At 35.4% G+C, this 17,380-nt stretch overlaps 1 protein-coding gene across 4 annotated transcripts in view; it reads right to left on the bottom strand.

The window, feature by feature from the left end:
• Nucleotides 1-17,380, bottom strand: part of LOC6037695 (protein argonaute-2) — a 79,958-nt gene that overhangs the window by 59,421 nt on the left and 3,157 nt on the right. For 3 of the 4 annotated variants that reach the window (XM_038258515.1, XM_038258517.1, XM_038258519.1), the window contains exon 1: nucleotides 7,402-7,982. The gene's annotated coding sequence lies outside the window, so the exon portion shown is untranslated. Of the gene's footprint in view, nucleotides 1-7,401; nucleotides 7,983-17,380 lie in introns of those variants that run through there. The other variant, XM_038258516.1, reaches the window with a different exon arrangement.

Here is a 17,380-nt window from a genome sequence, read left to right as displayed (position 1 = left end):
GGTTGAGAAAATTCTTAACTGCTTTAATTTTTGAACATTTTTGATCCATGCTTTTGTTGCTGAGATACAGGCTACGAAAAATATTTAAAAGAGTGTATTTTGTGTGACTATTTGAAAGAAAAATCTTGATCTTTAAATTTAAAAAAATCCTGATTTGAATTTTATGCAAAACTAATATTTTAGCAAAGAAAGGTCGAATTGAGAATATCCAAATTTTAAAACATAAGCTCCTTGTAGATGAAAGGAAAACGCTAGTAGTTGGTACCAGCAATGGTTGCCGACAGCTATAAAGTCAACTTCGTTCAAACATAAGATATTTTTACTAACATTTCGAATGTTTTGAATACCTATATGGTAGTTGGCACAATTTGTAAATTTGAAACAAATATTCGTAGAAAAAAAACAACAAACTTTACTTCAAATTCTTAAAATTGCTTAACGAATGCAAATTATAGGTTTATCATTTAAATATTTTTTAATTCACCCGTAACTCACTGCACCCTAAATATGGTTGTTAGTTTGTTGCTTCAAATCAATTTGATATTTTTTGTCTGTTAAATATTTAGTTTGGGACATATGTCCGCCATTACGGGGTTGTCTACCGGACCACCTGAAACCGCTGGTGGTACTCCCAGGGTAACATGTACATGTAAAAATATCATAGGATACAAAAGAAAAATCATCCATAACTAAGAAGCATTCTATACACAATCTTTTACACAAATTCAAACATAGTTTTCGCGAAGTCTTCATTTAGAATAACAGGAATAATATTCTATTTGTGAAAAGAACATATTGAGTACATTAAAGAGGCTTTTGTCAATTTTTATATAAACTAAAAATATTTTCCCGGTTTCTCAGTCGAATTCCCGAGTTTTTCCCGGTTTTCTCCCGGTTGATAAAAATCCCGGTTTTTTCCCGGTTTTCCCGGTTTTTTCCCGAGGTGGCCACCCTGTAATAACCACGCACCCAAGCACACAAACAGCGACACAAAAGAAATGAAAATGAGCATGCAAAAACAAGACAGCGCGTCCCCGTGGTCAGCGCACTAATCCCAGGTCTTTTGTGATCTCTATTGCAAGTTTCTGATCGGACCTAGGAGTCCAAAGGCTTGAATGGGGAGACCACTCAAACTCTCTCTACTCCAAGAAACCATTCACCGCAGGGATCGAACTGACGACCACAGGATTGCGAGTCCAACCGACGCCAGCGATTCCACCGGAGCAGGCTTAGTTTGGTGTAGTGTTTGTCTTTATAGCAGAAAGACGACTCTCACGCCTAGAATGACTTAACGGCCTAACAACCAAGTAACCATTCGGCCAAGCCTGCTGCAGTTATTTAAAAAGGCTCGAATTTGAACATATTTTCATTTATTGAATATTTTTCTAATGAAATATACTAATGTTTTCGTTATACTTCTCTGAGCTTTAAATTTTATCAAACATAAACAGTTCTTGAAATCGTTTAATATTTTTTATTCGAATTATATTAAGGCTTTCTATTCAGAAATTTACCAACACATTCAAAGTATGTTTACATTACAGCTGGAGGTTTGCTTGCATCAGGTTTCCTTTCTCTTCCTAGCAAAAGTTTTTTTTTCAGGCGACTTATAGCCTTTTTTTTACTGACCGCCTGATATGTCAGCCAACATACTTCGTTGGGATGTGACAGCTCGAGCTCGGTCTTTGTTTGCAACAGGACACTGTGATGAGAAGTTCGTCATTTTTGGGTTAAATTATGTTTTTCACTGGGCTTAGAAAGCCTTATGTTATTATTTTCTTTCAAATATGTTGATTTTTTTTCTGTGAGTTTATCCAATCATAAAAAAATAATACTTGTGTGAGTTTTTCTATTCCTTTAAACATATTTTTAAGAATGTTATATTCTTTCAAAATATTTTATTTCTGGAGTTTTTTTTTGAAAAGGTTCAATAAACCAAATTTCACGTTTTTGCTTTTTGGGTGTTTTTGAAACAGCCTTGAGTCAGGGGCATTAAAAAACACCCAAAACGCAAAAACTGAAAATTTGGTTTATTTGACCTTCACAAAAAAAAAGAGCTCCAGATTTGTCATACATTCATGTTCAAGGTTTTTAATCACGTGCGTGCTCACTTGCCTGCCTGTCTGCTTGTCAGTGCGACTTTTATTTTGCCCCTCACAACTGGCCGCGCAAAATGGGCAGTTTGGGGTGCTAATAACTTTGCGGGAAACAAAATCCTAAAAATAAGGTGTCTTTGGAAAAGTTGTTCCAAATTTAATGAAGATCCTGCATTCGAGAATTGAAAAGGATTGGCGCCCTCCACAGACAAAAAAGTAAAGCAGTTGCTTTTCTCCATATATTTTGACGATTTTCCCATTCAAACTTCAAGCGGTTAGAGGGAGTGGTTCCCGTAAACGGAATGAGCCCAAATTTGGAATTTAGCCTATTGATGGGCTAATCTTCGATTTCAGGGGGTAGCCCCGAGGAAGCCCGAATTTGGACCACCCAACAAAATGCCCAGAAATATTTTTGAATGAAAATCACATTTTCTTTCAAAAATTACTAAATTTCTCAACTTAGCTCAGCAAAAAATCCGTAATCAAAAACGCCAAATTCACAGCAATCTTCCCAGACGCAGCAATCTCACACCATCAAATCTCGAACCCGGTGGAGAGCTCCCCCACATTGAAAATGTTCACTGTGTCAATCAGTCGTCGTCGTCCCTATTCGAAGCCTATCTGTACACTTACACACCGCGCGTTAATGCGGTTTTCCAACACTCTCAAAAGGCTCTGATGTTAGTGTGCCCCGAATCATCATCATCCATCACGAGGGAATAATTCTACTACGTCATTTCTGAATTTTGCACCGCTCCATCCGTGCAAAAAGCCTGCAATCACACCAGCAAATAGGGTCGTCCAACCTGAAGCAGTTGTCATTCATTCCGGTTCAGTTTTGCCGGCATTTGGTGGAACCGCAGCCCAGCAGCAGGCCGCGCCAGACTGGCCAACGCGACACAAACAAAGTTGACATTGAAAATTTCTTATTCTATTTGCAAGTCGCTGCGTTCTTCTCCGGTAATGATGTTTTTTTTTTCACTTGTTAGTGGGTCTAGCTCTCAATTGCTCTCTGGCGAATGTTTCGCTATTTCTCGCGAAATTATGGTGGGAAATTTGGGGAGAATCCTCGCTCTAGTGACGACAGAAGCAAAACATTTATATTTCCTCTGAGGTGCCACGATAGGCTGGGAAAACTTGCTTGACGCTGTAAGTACTTGCCTATCGGATTTATATAGATATTCTAGGAAAACTTTAAATTTCATGTCTAGACTTCTTTTTAAATAGGTCCTATAAACAAATGTAAACATTGAGTTGTGAAAGGGATAATTTTGTGTATACTGCCCACCATTGAAAAAACGGCTAATTTCCACTTTTGGCAAAAACGAGATATTAGTACAAGGTGGTAGAGGATTTTCCAATAATATTTCATCTGATTTATGTATACAATTTTTCAAAAAAGACGTGTTTTTCAAAAATTTGCAGCTTGAAATGGTGGTGGTTTGGAAATTTGGCGTCAAAGGGACGCCCGATTTGATGGCGTACAGAGAAAAAGACACAAAAAAGTTTCTAAAATTCTGTCATTATTCGTTTCTCAACTGTATTATTTTTGGGACATGATATTTCAAGGAAAATTTAATGCACTTTTGGAATCTGAAATTTTATATTTAGAACAAAACTTTTCATTTTCAAATTTCTTGTTAGATTTAAGTTAGAAAAACTTTGTATGGTTATTTTTAAATTTGGCCGAAATAATTAGACCCGTATTTTTTTTGTTTGGCCATTAGGGTGACCTACGCCGTGTTAGGGTGGTCCGAAAAATGACAATTTTCGTCGATTTTCACAAAAACCACTTTTTCAAAAAGTCATATCTCCGCGCCATTTCATCCGATTTCAGTTCTCTTAGGCGCAAAAGAAAGGTGATTAGTTTGACTGTTTAGGAAAAATAGTATGAAGTTCCAAAAATCTAGCTTAACATTTGAAAAGGTCGTATGAAAACTTAATATGCAGTTTTGAGGGTCTCGGGACCAAAGTGCTTATGGCTAAAAATATTTTTTTCAGATTCCTCGGAAAATTTAACATAACATATAAAAAAATGGTGAAGTTATGTTTTAATACTCTGAGATACGATTTTTTGAAAATAAAAACTGGGTTTTTCGACGCGCCTCGCGCAAAAATGGGAAAATGACGAAAACGGCAAAAAATCGACTTTTTTCACTAAAACTGCAATAACTTTAAAATTTCAGCGATGACCTATACATGTTAGGGTACCAAAAGTTGCGTATTTAAATTACGTTATCGCAGTCGTTTTTTCAGTTTTCGTCATTTTCCCATTATTGCGCGAGGCGCGTCGAAAAACCCAGTTTTTATTTAAAAAAAAATGTATTTAAGAAAATTGAAAACATAACTTCACCATTTTTTGATATGTTATGTAAAATTTTCCGAGGAATCAGGTAATATTTTCAGACATAGACTTTTTGGTCCCGAGACCTTCAAAACAGCATTTTAAGTTTTCATACGACCTTTTCAAATGTTAAGCTAGATTTTTGAAACTTCTTACTATTTTTCCCAAACAGCCAAACTAATCACCTTTCTTTTGCATCTAAGACAGCTAAAATCGGATTGAATGGCGCGGAGATATGGTTTTGCCTTCCTCACCTCACTGAGGCAAGGCTATAAAATCACTCAAAAATTGAACTTTTTAAATAAGCCTCCCAGATATACCTTTACGTATACATATCGACTCAGAATCAAATTCTGAGCAAATGTCTGTGCGTGTGGATGGACGTAGAATTTTTTTTCTCACTCACTTTTCTCGGAACTGGCTCGACCGATTTTGTCCGGATCTATGTTTTTGGATTTGCCTTCAGGTTCTTTAAGTCTTTTTTTAAATTTCATCCGGCTTGGTGCAGTACTTTAAAAGATATGTTCGAAAAACTGTTTTGGTTGATACTAAAAAGGGTCATTATTTACATAATTTGAAAGCTCCGGCGGATAGCTGTCGGAACTTTACGCTCAGTGCACGCACACAAACACTGCAGTGCTTTCAAATGGTTCATTAAATTTATCATACCTAGATGGCAGCACTCAGATGTATAGTGTCTTTACTAAGTAAGCGTTAGCCAAAGCTTTCGTAGTGTGTGGTTGCAAGGCTTTAAGGAGGAAGGCAGCAACCACCTTCCGGTGGATTAAGTAACGTTTTTTTTTTTGAAAAAAGTGGTTTTTGTGAAAAATTACGAAAATGGCAAAAAATACGGGTCAAATTTTTGAGCCCGATCGGAGAAATTTTTTTTGGATTAAGCTGTTTTCGTGGGGAATTGCTGTATATAGATTTGCGTTTATCTTGTTTGGTTTATGTTTGTTATTCGTAGTATGTGGCCTATTCTACCACCTCCTATCCTTACTTTTGTCATGGTTTTACTCTCACTTTTTCAATTTTTTGCTTGTTTTCGCATTTTCTGCTGTAAATGGCACTTTTATCAAGAAATCTTCAAATGTAAAAAAATTTAAGGCTTGAAAGAATAACTTGTTTAAAAACCTTACTTAATCCACCTATAGGTGGTTGGTGCCTTCCTCGCATATTTTTATCAAAATATCTGAGATCCGGCCTCAAAAAAAGTTTATTAAAAAAAAACTTAAGTACTTGTAGCTATTGATAGGGTTGTCAGATCTTCAATCTTTTGGGCTTGTTGGAAAGGTATTTTGATTACCAATCCAACGATGGGTCACATGACAGATCCGGACAACTTTTTCATCAAAATATTTGAGATCCGGCCTTAAAAAAGTGTATAAATAACAGTTAAGTGCTCATAACTTTTTATGGGGTAGTCAGATCTTCAATCTTTTGAACGCGTTGGAAAGGTCTTTCAAATACCTTTCTAACAATATATAGCATGACGGGGTTTCTTACAAAAACCACCCTTTTACAATATTTCAAACTTCAGCCAAATCGTTTTTTTAGCATAACTTTTGAAGTACTTTACTAAACTTTATAATATTAACTAGGTTCTTGTGGGACCCCAAGACGGATCAAATAAGACCAAAACGGTCCAAATCGGTAAAGCCAGTCCGGAGATAATCGTGTGCATATTTTTCGGTGCACGGACTTACAGACATACACACGCACAGACATTTGTTCAGAATTTGATTCTGAGTCGATAGGTATACGCGAAGGTGGGTCTACGAGATCAAATAAAGAAGTTCATTTTTCGAGTGATTTTATAGCCTTTCCTCATCGAGGAGAGGAAGGCAAAAAAGACTTTACCAATTATTTTTCAAAATATCAGTTTTTAAGAGGCCAACTTTGGCTTTATTAAGTAAAAATAAAAATGGAGTAATTTGTGTAATTTTTCACACTCTGCCTTTATTGTTTTTACAATTTAAATGGTGATGGTATCATTCTGTAGCAGAAAATATGAAAACAATCATTTTAAAACTAATAGTAAAAATATGAAAAAGACAAAAGGTGAGAGAACGGAATCAAACAACTAAGACAGCTTCTGGATGGATACAACCGCATTGACTCCATAAACAACTTCCATTCATAATTATAAAAAAATGACGACCTCGCCTTCAACTTTCTTTAGATTTCCTGACTTTAACTCCAGGTCCTCAAAAAACAAATTTTAATGATCGATAACAATTCTCTCTACTTTTGGCAAATAGTTAATTGGTTCCACTTTGACAGTTCAAAATTGAGGCCGTTTTGCGAACCACTATTCAGCACCCAGGTCCCTACCATGCTGATCAATACCGGCGCCGGCCACGACCAGTGGTAAGACACGGAAAAGTGGATGCGTATGCTAGTCGGATACTTGAGTGATGGACCTTTAATTTTGACTTGTAATATGATAAAAATTTAAATTTTTTTTTTTGTTGGAGTTGCTTTTTGCATCCACTCGATCATTTCAGCTTGTTTTTGTTTTTTTAACGTATGTCTGCCTTTTTAGTGGGATACAACCCAGTTATGGAGCGTCTAGGTAAAAAGCAGCCCAGTTACCGAACAAGTACTGTAGTTCACATGATTTCGATCGCAACTGCATCATTAACTCAAAATTGACGAAATTACATTTTGGACGGACTGGCTTCGAAAAATATTAGGAATTTAGTCTCAAAGAAATATTCAACGAGGGATTTTCTGGAGAATATCGTAGAAATTATGAAATTGTACATTGTAATTTTATCCTTGCAAAGAATTTTTTCCTTCAAAATGGAGTTAAATTTTACTTCTGGGGAACAGTTCATTATGGATTACTGGGTAATGGTTTGCTGGGGAACGTGACACAGTCCAAAAACCAAACACCATCCTTCAAATTTTCCTCCCCTAAACATGCAACACATATTGCAACAACCCGCTCAAACTCACTTGCAAGACTTTCCGCACAGGCCGTGCACGATGCGATCCTCTCGCACTTTTGAGCCGCTCTCCGTGCAAATCAACCGGCTGAGGCCAGCAAAATAATAATCCTCTCTCTCGCTCGCTCTCTCGCGTTTCGACGGTCGTCACAAAATTTCGGTTCTACGTTTTACTTATCAAACACTTGATTTTTTTTTTGTAAACTTCTTTTCCTTTTTAGCCTTTTATTTTCGGGCTAATCTCGTGTGAACAAAACACACCACTTTGCACACTTACACAGAAACACTTGGAGCTCTGGCCAGGGGATTTCCCGATCTGGCCAATTATTGAGACTGACTTTATAATTTTCCACCAACCCCCCTCTTCTGCGTGCTCACCGGTGTAATTATTTAAACACACATACACAACAGAATTTTTCCTCTTGATTACACCAACAACCCTGCAAACTAAGAGCGCATTTTCTTCCAAATTAACCCACGGAAATTACACCAATTTTCGACCCGAAAAAAATCGCGAGGCGCAAAACGCATCACCGCAACTTTATTCGCGCGATCCGAACCAGAGTCGACTCAAACACGAACTGAACTTGGTATTGGTACTTGGCTGAGCTGGACTCGTCTCATCGCTCACTCTCTCTTTCGATTTTACTCTCTGTCTTTGCTGGAGGGTGGCCGTCCTCACTTATTCCCCCAATGTCCCCCCATAAAAATCATCACCATCATTGTTGGTGTGAATGTGTCGATATGCATCATCATCGTCATCTCGAAAATCACCAACATTATCGCAAACGTTGTAATCGGACAAACAACTCGCAAGAGTGTCAGATAAAAATGTTTGCAAGTGCACCCGGTTTTGCACCCTTCAAAACCGCCACGAATTTTATAAAATAAATTTTCCATGTAAAATGGGGATATGTTCAAATCCATTCAATTTATAAATTCTTATTTTTTTAAAAAATTATTGCATTTTGAGTGTCAGAGGTATTCAAAAACACATAAAACTTTGTTTACTTGACCTTTAAAAAAAATCCAGAATAATTCTTCTTTTCGCTAGTATGTAGGGGAAAGTGGGGCAAGTGTAACAAGCTAAGGAAATGCTCGTTATAACCCATTAAAAACGTAATTTTTTTTTATAATCATTTTATTTTAGGTCTTGACTAAGACTTTGATAGAACAAAATTTAAAAAAATCCAGTTTTTTAATGTAAAAAATTGATTTAAATTTTTTTGATTTTCCGTACGTTCTACTCAACAAGTGGGGCAAGATGAACAACCCGTTGGGGCAAGAGGAACAATGCATGAAACAACATGTTAATTTGCTAACAATTGAACTTTTATCACTTCGATACATCGGATTAGAATGTATTGGAAACGTTTCTTTAATTTTTAGATAAAAAAAAATATTTAAAAAAAATTTGATCGTTTTTACGAAAAAAAATTATTACTTGGATGATAAATAGTAAATTTTCATGATATCACTATATTTTGCATGGACAATTTTTTTAACAATTGTTTATCAGTTTTTAAGTACTTTTATGTATTTATTTCACAATAAAATATGTTGTTACAGCAATTCGTATTTTTTCCATACTTAAAATACATATGGTACACTTGCCCCACCTGAACAAGATTTTTTAAAAGCTCTCAACAAAAATAACCAAAAGTTAAATCATAATTTATAATAAGTGCAAGTCATTGATTGGGACAGTACTGATCTAGGAAAAATAGTATTTTGAACTTTCCAAAAATTATAAGAAAACTAAGGTTTTGACAAAACTTCATTCAATCTTATGCCCCGCAGCGTTTACGTCGTTTTTGCGGTTATGTGGTAGTAGAATCAGCTAATTGCATTGCTAGCAACAATTCCTCATTCTGTAAACAATCAAAAGTTTATAAATTACGGCCGTACGAGCGATTGTTCCTCTTGCCCCTCCTTCCCCTATTAGCAAATATAAGAAGCAAAAGCAGAACTTAAATTGAATCCTCTACTGCCACTATTTTATTAATAGTTTTGTCATATTTATTTGAAGCAAAGCTTGTTCTATAACAACCTTTTCCTGGTTGATTTTTATTCCTTTTTTGTATATTTTAAAATGCAATTATCATGTTCAGTTTTTGCAAGACCAATAAAAATTAGCAATTCTCTGGAAAACGGATGATTTTTTTATTTGGTTACAACTTTTTTTGTTGTGTTACCCATACAAGTTTATATACAATTTTGGCAGCATTCCATACGGAAATGTGTACCGTAATCTGAGGCAAATCGGGACTACAGTCTGAATAGGGACAGCAGTTTTAAGAGCACTTTAAGCTTTAAAATTTGGAAATGGACAATATAAAAATTTAAATAACAAGCCGTAGTCCCAACATTTGAATGCAAAAGGTATTTTAAAATGCATTTTTTACTCGTTCAGTTAATTTGCAATCATTAGTTTTCAAAAAAAAGTAAGATTTGACGAAAATAAAAAAAATAGCGATAAAAAATGTTTGCGATACTAAACATTTATAATTTTCAAAAATTCTAAAGATGTTTAAATCTACTCAAACATGCTAAAAGTGATTTTAAACGCAGGGGAATGCATTTTAAATCAATTTCAGCTGATTGCACTTAGAAGTTTTTTGAAAAATATTTTTGCCCCTTATTTTTTCGGGTCAACTTTAAAGGGGGGGCAAAAACTTTAAATAAAATTTGTACTAGACTAAAGTAGATAGGAATCCCAACAAGTTTAGCTTGTTAGTATGCTGTTGTTAAAAAAAATGAGTGAAATTTCAATTTTCCCATTTCTTCTCGAAAATATTATTGCGGGTATTTGTTTACAATAAAAATACACAAAAATTTAAAAAATCACATATGTATTTTTTTCTGAAATACCTACAACTTAACCGAATACACCTAATGGATCAGAAAATTCTTTCAAAAGATACTGATTTTCGAATATTTATGTACCATTTATGTATAGACAGCTGCCAAAATTGTATTAAAACTTTTAAGGGTGAACACACAACAATTAACACAACAATGCTTCTTTTGTCATAGGAAAGGCCCCTACAAATGTTGAGCCTAATAAAAAATACAAATAAATTCCAATTCCATTCGGGAAGAATTGCTCAAATGTCTTTAAATTTGTCATTACACTAAAAATTTGGGTTTTGTTCTTTAAACCTAAATGAACAAAATTTCCAATCTGTCGATCGGAACGGCTTCGGAGAGCATTGACGCTCAAAATGGTTTAATTAAAAATAAACTTTTTGAACTAGTGAATAATTGTTTTCTAAACTTATTTCAACGAATATTTTAGAGCATTTCTTAAAATGGTCCAATAAACATATGAAACACAACAGTTTATAGGATTAAAAAAAGAGATTTGTTTACAATTAACATGTTGTCTCCAATTTTCTTCAATACGTTTTTTTAGAGTGAACTTTAACATAAAAAAAAACAAAAAAAATGATATATTTTCAATTAAGGTGATTGCAACAAAAATATTATGAAGATATTTTCGATTCTCCACTTCATTCATAATATATTTTTTTGCTTTCGAGCAATTCAAACCCTAAACAGGAATTTTTTGGGCACTTTTTTTCTCTCCTATTTTTACAACATTTTAAAAAAAAACTTTTAAAAAATATTAGTAAATGATTTCTGTATTTTTTAGGAGAGTTGCTCCTGTATCCTGTATTTTTCGTGAGTCTTTTTGTAACATCTTAACCTATTTTCACAAAAATTATAAACAAAAAAACGTGGGTTCTCCTTCAAATTTGACTCTTAAACTTAAAAAAAATGTGGCTTGTTTTTTTCAGCTTGTTTTTTTCGGAAAGCTCGTCAAGTTTCCTACAAGTTTGTCTTTGACCACTTTTCATACGATGCAATGGCTTCGAGATACAGTCCTGACTCGATTACCTAAACCTCGATTATCCGAAGGTTTGTATGGGACTTCGGATAATCGAATCACGACCCAATTTTTTTAAATTTTATTTCTAACTTAAAACATCAAACTCAAGTTCTGCGATCCCAATTTAGTCAAATTTGAATATTAATATTAAGTTATAAAATGCATTTTTTTAAATAATTGGGTACTAAAGCCCTATGTCAATTTTTATGTACAACGTTAAAAAACACGATTAAAAACCATTTCTGATCACTTTTTTTCATTTTAATGCAATTTTTTTTACAAGACAACATTTTTTCGATGGAACTATGGTCCTTTTGGAACGAGCTGTCAAGTAGGAGCTTTTCTGTCAAGAAGGACCGCGAGATTAATTTTTCAAAATTGATTTAAAAATTCATTTTAAACTCTTTGTGGTCGTACAAAGGGTCATTGTACTCAGAAAAATAAGTTTTATCGCTGTAAACAATAATATCAGCAATCTAAGCTTTATTTTAGGACCCAATTCATCGTCGCCATTTTCACCGCCATCTTGGATTTAAAAATTCTAAAACCTTCTAGAGTCATACTTAAGCTCGACCATCAAAAACAAGATAACGAAAAAAAAATGTTTTCGTGATTCGATTATCCGAAGTTAAATTTTGCCGAGGCCTTCAGATAATCGAGTCTGGACTGTACAGCGATATTTAAATTCCAAAATACAAAAACATTGAAAACACTCTTACGCCCTTCTCAAATGTTATTATCGATTGAAATTGGCTCCATATACACAAAAATGCGATATCCCTGGAACAAATTCTTTGCCAAGCCATTGGTACAAAGTCGAGACTAATTTTGAAGAAAATTGGACGTAGAGTCGCATATTATGAAAGCATATTTTAATTAATCCGGAACCGTTGTGTAGGGGTAAGCGTGGTTGCCTCTTACCCAGTCGGCTTGGGTTCGATCCCAAACGGTCCCGGTGGCATTTTTCGAGACGAGATTTGTCTGACCATGCCTTCCGTCGGACGGGGAAGTAAATGTTGGCCCCGGTCTAACCTAGAGGGTTAGGTCGTTAGCTCAGTCCAGGTGTAGGAGTCGTCTCCCTGGGTCCTGCCTCGGTGGAGTCGCTGGTAGGCAGTTGGACTAACAATCCAAAGGTTGTCAGTTCGAATCCCGGGGTGGATGGAAGCTAAGGTGTATAGAGAGGTTTGCAATTGCCTCAACAATCAAACCTTCGGACACTTAGTTTCGAGTAGGAATCTCGCAATCGAGAACGCCAAGGCAATGGTGTATGGGTCATTCCACCTGAAGTGTGCAAGAAAAATGCAAATTTGAAAATTACCATCTCCGATTCTGCCCAAATTTGGCAGAGCTGTTGAGACTATCAAAACATGCAAAAATCCCGAATTTCATCCAAATCGGACCACCCCCTCCAATTTTGTACCCTCTCAAAAAATCGACTTTTTGGCGATTTTTGAGCGAAACCCCTATTTTCAAACGACGATAACTCAGGAACCACAAATCTTAGAGGGCCGGTCTTAGACTCAATTTTGAAGGAAATTGAACGTAGAATCCATTTCCGTGATCAAAATTTGGATTAAAATATGTTTTCTACCTGTATTGCGCAATTGAAAACTTTAAATTGCCGTATCTCAAAACAGCCCTATTTATTTTTTGAATTTGACCTCACCATCGTATTCCCCGTCCGATTTTACATAAGAATCACTTATCGACAAAAAGGAATATGTTTCGTTTCAGAGATATCGAATTTTAAAGTTTTGAGTATTTGAAATTACCAGAATTAGCTACACTAGCCGCCTCTGCTAGAAGCACTAAGTCGTGCTGATCAATAACTGCTACCTGTTTTTATTGAAATAAGATTTCATCCCGAATAATCATTACCAAAATAGGCAAATATTGAATGTACAGCACTGTAGGAAACTGCTGTATAATCTTAAATTAAAAAATAGTATACAGTGAATTTGTTTGCTAGCCCAATGGATAGCCTAAGAATGGAATTCCCGCAGAGCTAGCAGGAAATTGCAATTGATCTTGTAAGTAACACTTAAGAAAAAGTGTACGATACATTATCGTGTTAAAAATTATGAATTAAAATGAATAAAACTCTCGTGAAGCATGATTAAGCAAGAGGATTTCTGGAAAGTATCAAACTGAAAAATGTTAGTAAATCACAAAGATCAATCTGATTTATTATCTGATTAAGATTTAATTCAGTTGTGTTGATTTCGACACCGTCCGAACAATAATCATTTTTTATTGTTTGTCAATCATTTAGAAATCTTGAAAGACCATAAAGCTGCTGTCCACATGTAACAGAATTGAAAAAAATTATCAATTATTCAGATGAAACTGGCTCACAATATAAAAATCGGTTTAATATGATCAACCTTTCAACCCGTAAGGCAGATTTTGGGGTTTTTGCTGAATAGCACTATTTCGCTACCGCACATGGCAATAGCTCTAGACCCCATGAGAGTTATTTCATCTATCACAGCCAGCACTACATTTGTTCTCACTTCAAATAAAAGAAATAATTTGATAAAGTGGGAAGAAATGAGGAATTAGGAAAAATATGAAAATAATAGAAAAATGATAATTTTTTGAAAATTTTAGTGTAAAAACTCTGTAGCATTTGTTAATAAACATTCAAAGTTCAAATTTTACTTAATATGGTTTAATGACACTGAGATCATGAAGATCAGTGCATTGAAAATTACCCAATAAATATTCCTTAAACAAAAAATAGATTGCTCAAGGTATTGATTGTCTCAAAATCGTATAAAATTATAAAAATAATTCATCTTACAGAACACCAGGTAGTAATTATTCATCAGCACGACTTATTGTTTCTAGCAGAGGCGGCGAGTTTAGCTAATTCAGGTAATCTCAAATACTCAAAACTTTAAAATTCGATATCTCTGGAACGAAACATATTCCTTTCTGTCGATAAGTGATTCTTATGTAAAATCGGACGGGGAATACGTTGGTGAGGTCAAATTCAAAAAATAAATAGGGCTGTTTTGAGATACGGCCATTTAAAGTTTTCAATTTCGCAATACAGATAGAAAACATATTTTAATCTAAATTTTGATCACAGAAATGGATTCTACGTCCAATTTCCTTCAAAATTGAGTCTAAAACCGACCCTCTAGGATTCGTGGTTCCTGATTTATCGTCGTTTGAAGATAGGGGTTTCGCTCAAAAATCGCCAAAAAGTTGATTTTTTGGGAGGGTACAAAAATGGAGGGGGTGGTCCGATTTGGATGAAATTCGGGATTTTTGCATGTTTTGATAGTCTCAACAGCTCTGTCAAATTTGGACAGAATCGGAGATGGTAATTTTCAAGTGCTGTTTCGCTTCAGATGGAATGACCCGTATAGCGAATAATTTTTATTTTTATTAAAGTTTTGGCCTCTCCATCGTGTATTTTTGAGAAAATATTCCGTTGGTTTTTCAATGGAGATCAATGTTTTATTTTTATTTCACGAGATATTGAATGTTTGAATTGTCTGTGATGCTACCATATCAAAATTTTGGTCTTGAAAGGGTTCCGTGTGTACCAACAAACAGGGGGCATAATAATAAAAGTGCATCGCCACATTCATGTGCGGCAAAATACAAACGCATCTCATTTTTTTTTTGCGCTGAGATAAATACATTTAAGCACGTGTAGCAAACTGTGTCCAACGACACGGGAATTTGCGACTTGCAAAGATGACGACACTCGCCGTTTACTGAAATGCTGATACACTACACTGCAAGTAGTGAATGTTCGTTCGTTCACACACTTACAAATACAAAGTTAGCTGGTTGACTGCCGGCGTGGAAGATATTTTCGGGAATGATACGAAAATGTGTGTTTATTTTATAATAAACACATTTTAACGAGGGCAAATGCACATTCCTTTTGGAAATCAATTTGAGTAAGATAAAAACAAGTTGGGAAATTTTAGAATCATTTTGAACAGAAAGACAAGCGGATTTGAATTTCAAAAAGCTTATTGAATACAGATAGAACCATAAAGCAATGAAGAAAATTTTAACTTAATTCAATTCATTTGCTGAACTCGATCAAACTGAAATATCTTCACAAGTCCATTTAAAGACCTTTCTTTAAAGCCCCCAGATTCAGTTTCTTCATGTTTCGACATGCACAAACATAGCGCGAAACGGGACCCCGCCCGACCTTCTGCCTGCCTGGTCAACCCAAGCATTGCTGGCCTTTCAATAATATCCTCCTCCCCAGCAGCAGCAGCAGCACCCCCTCGAAGTTGTCGTGTTTTTGTACCTTTCTTCCTCCGTCCAGGTCTGACTTTGTTTGCGTCACGGTCAAACCGTAAAGTCGTCTTGGCCCTTAAATATTGTAGGGAGATATGGGGTTAATTGTGCATATATTTTAAATTTTGAATACACTCAACCCCCGGTAATTGGTCAAAGTCAAACTAAAAAGTGACAAACTGTCACTTTTTACACGGCGCTCACGCACACTATCAATACAAACGTTCTGTAGTGTGTGTGATCTCCGTGTAAAAGGGATGTCAAACTAAAAAGTGACCCCGTTAGTTTGACAGCAGTTGGTGTCAAACCATCGGAGTTTGAGTGTAGTTGCAAATTAATGCTACCCCACTCTCCCCAAACAAAACTGCACTGGGGGTTTTGCGTGTGCCCTTGATTTCGCGATATGCTCCGCACACAACACTCTGCAGAGAGAGAGATCCGTCCAGAGGAAGAGGAGCCTCCTCCGCGGTGGGTTCGCGTTGGTCGAGAACTCCGCACGCAACCCGAACCAATTTTGCTGTGCATGTTTCGTTGAACGAGGAGTATTCACGCACAAATACAAACGCGCACGCAAAAATTGCCGCGTCGCGACTCGTAATCACATTTGGCGGAGTTGCCCCCCCTTGGATCCTCCAACTCCAAGTAAGAGGCCCACCATGGGAATGATTACAACTTTTCATTTCAAAACATTTCACCTTTAGTTACCTTATTACGAGCCACAACAATCGTCCAAAGTGTCCTTTTTATGCAAATTTTGCTAAACTTTTCGAATAAAAAATGCTTTCAAAAGCACACGATTGAGTTTTGGGTGTTGAATATTCGAAAAACTGGTCATGATCAAAATCTTCACCATTTCAAAAAAAAAATTTTTTAAATAAAATTCTGATAAGGGGCACTCCATAAACAACGTGGACACTTTTTTGAAAATCTCAAACCCTCCCCCCTCCCCTTCGTTGACAATTCATACAAAAAAACTTTATTGTATGGAGCGTGGACAATCGCCATAGACCCCCTCCCCCTAAGGTGTCCACGTGGTTTATGGATGGTCCCTAACTCATCAAGCATACATACAAACCCCTAATATATTGATATCAAAATTTTTGTCTGCTCTGCAAGTTTGTAGAACATTGTTACACTCTAAACAACAACCCTGCAAAGTTATAAAAACTCATATTTTAAAAATAAAATAAAAATTGTTCTAAATGAAAAATAACCCTTCTGGGTTATTTCAGATTTGAAAAGTACATTAATTTTCTCATAAAATGACATGTCTCACGATTTTTGATTTTTTTAAACCAAAACTATGCCTATAAATTTTAGATAATTTGTATTTCAGTACTCATACTTTTAAATAGAGCAATTAAATCTTTAAAAGTTATCATTTATCGATAAATCTTTTGACTGCTCATTGGTGGGACAAGAAACATGGGAAATTTTTAAAAAATACCTTAGACAAAATTGAGCATCAGTGTCAATTTTAGCACTTTATCATTTTGTCGAAGAGTGCAAAGCGATCCGTGTTGATCCTGAAAAGTTATTTGCTATTTAAAAAAACCTTTCTGTATGAATAGTTTTTTTCACTAATTTAAATGTTCTGCAGCAACCCCTAAATTATAACGTATTTGACTTAAAAATGGTCCCTAAAATCCATTTTTTTGTTATCACCCTATTACCCATCCAACGACAGGTCAGATGTTGGATCATGATATTGTTGTCAACAAAATATCAGAAATATTGTATGCCTAATACTGAAATTTTCATAACTATTGATAGGGCTATCAGATCCTCAATATTTTTGAATCATACGAAAGGTTTTTATCAC

Source organism: Culex quinquefasciatus, chromosome 2 (genome assembly GCF_015732765.1).
Source record: "Culex quinquefasciatus strain JHB chromosome 2, VPISU_Cqui_1.0_pri_paternal, whole genome shotgun sequence".
Lineage (NCBI taxonomy): Eukaryota > Metazoa > Arthropoda > Insecta > Diptera > Culicidae > Culex > Culex quinquefasciatus.
The sequence above is the reverse complement of the archived record's forward strand: the minus strand, read 5'-3'. Positions and strand labels throughout refer to the sequence as shown.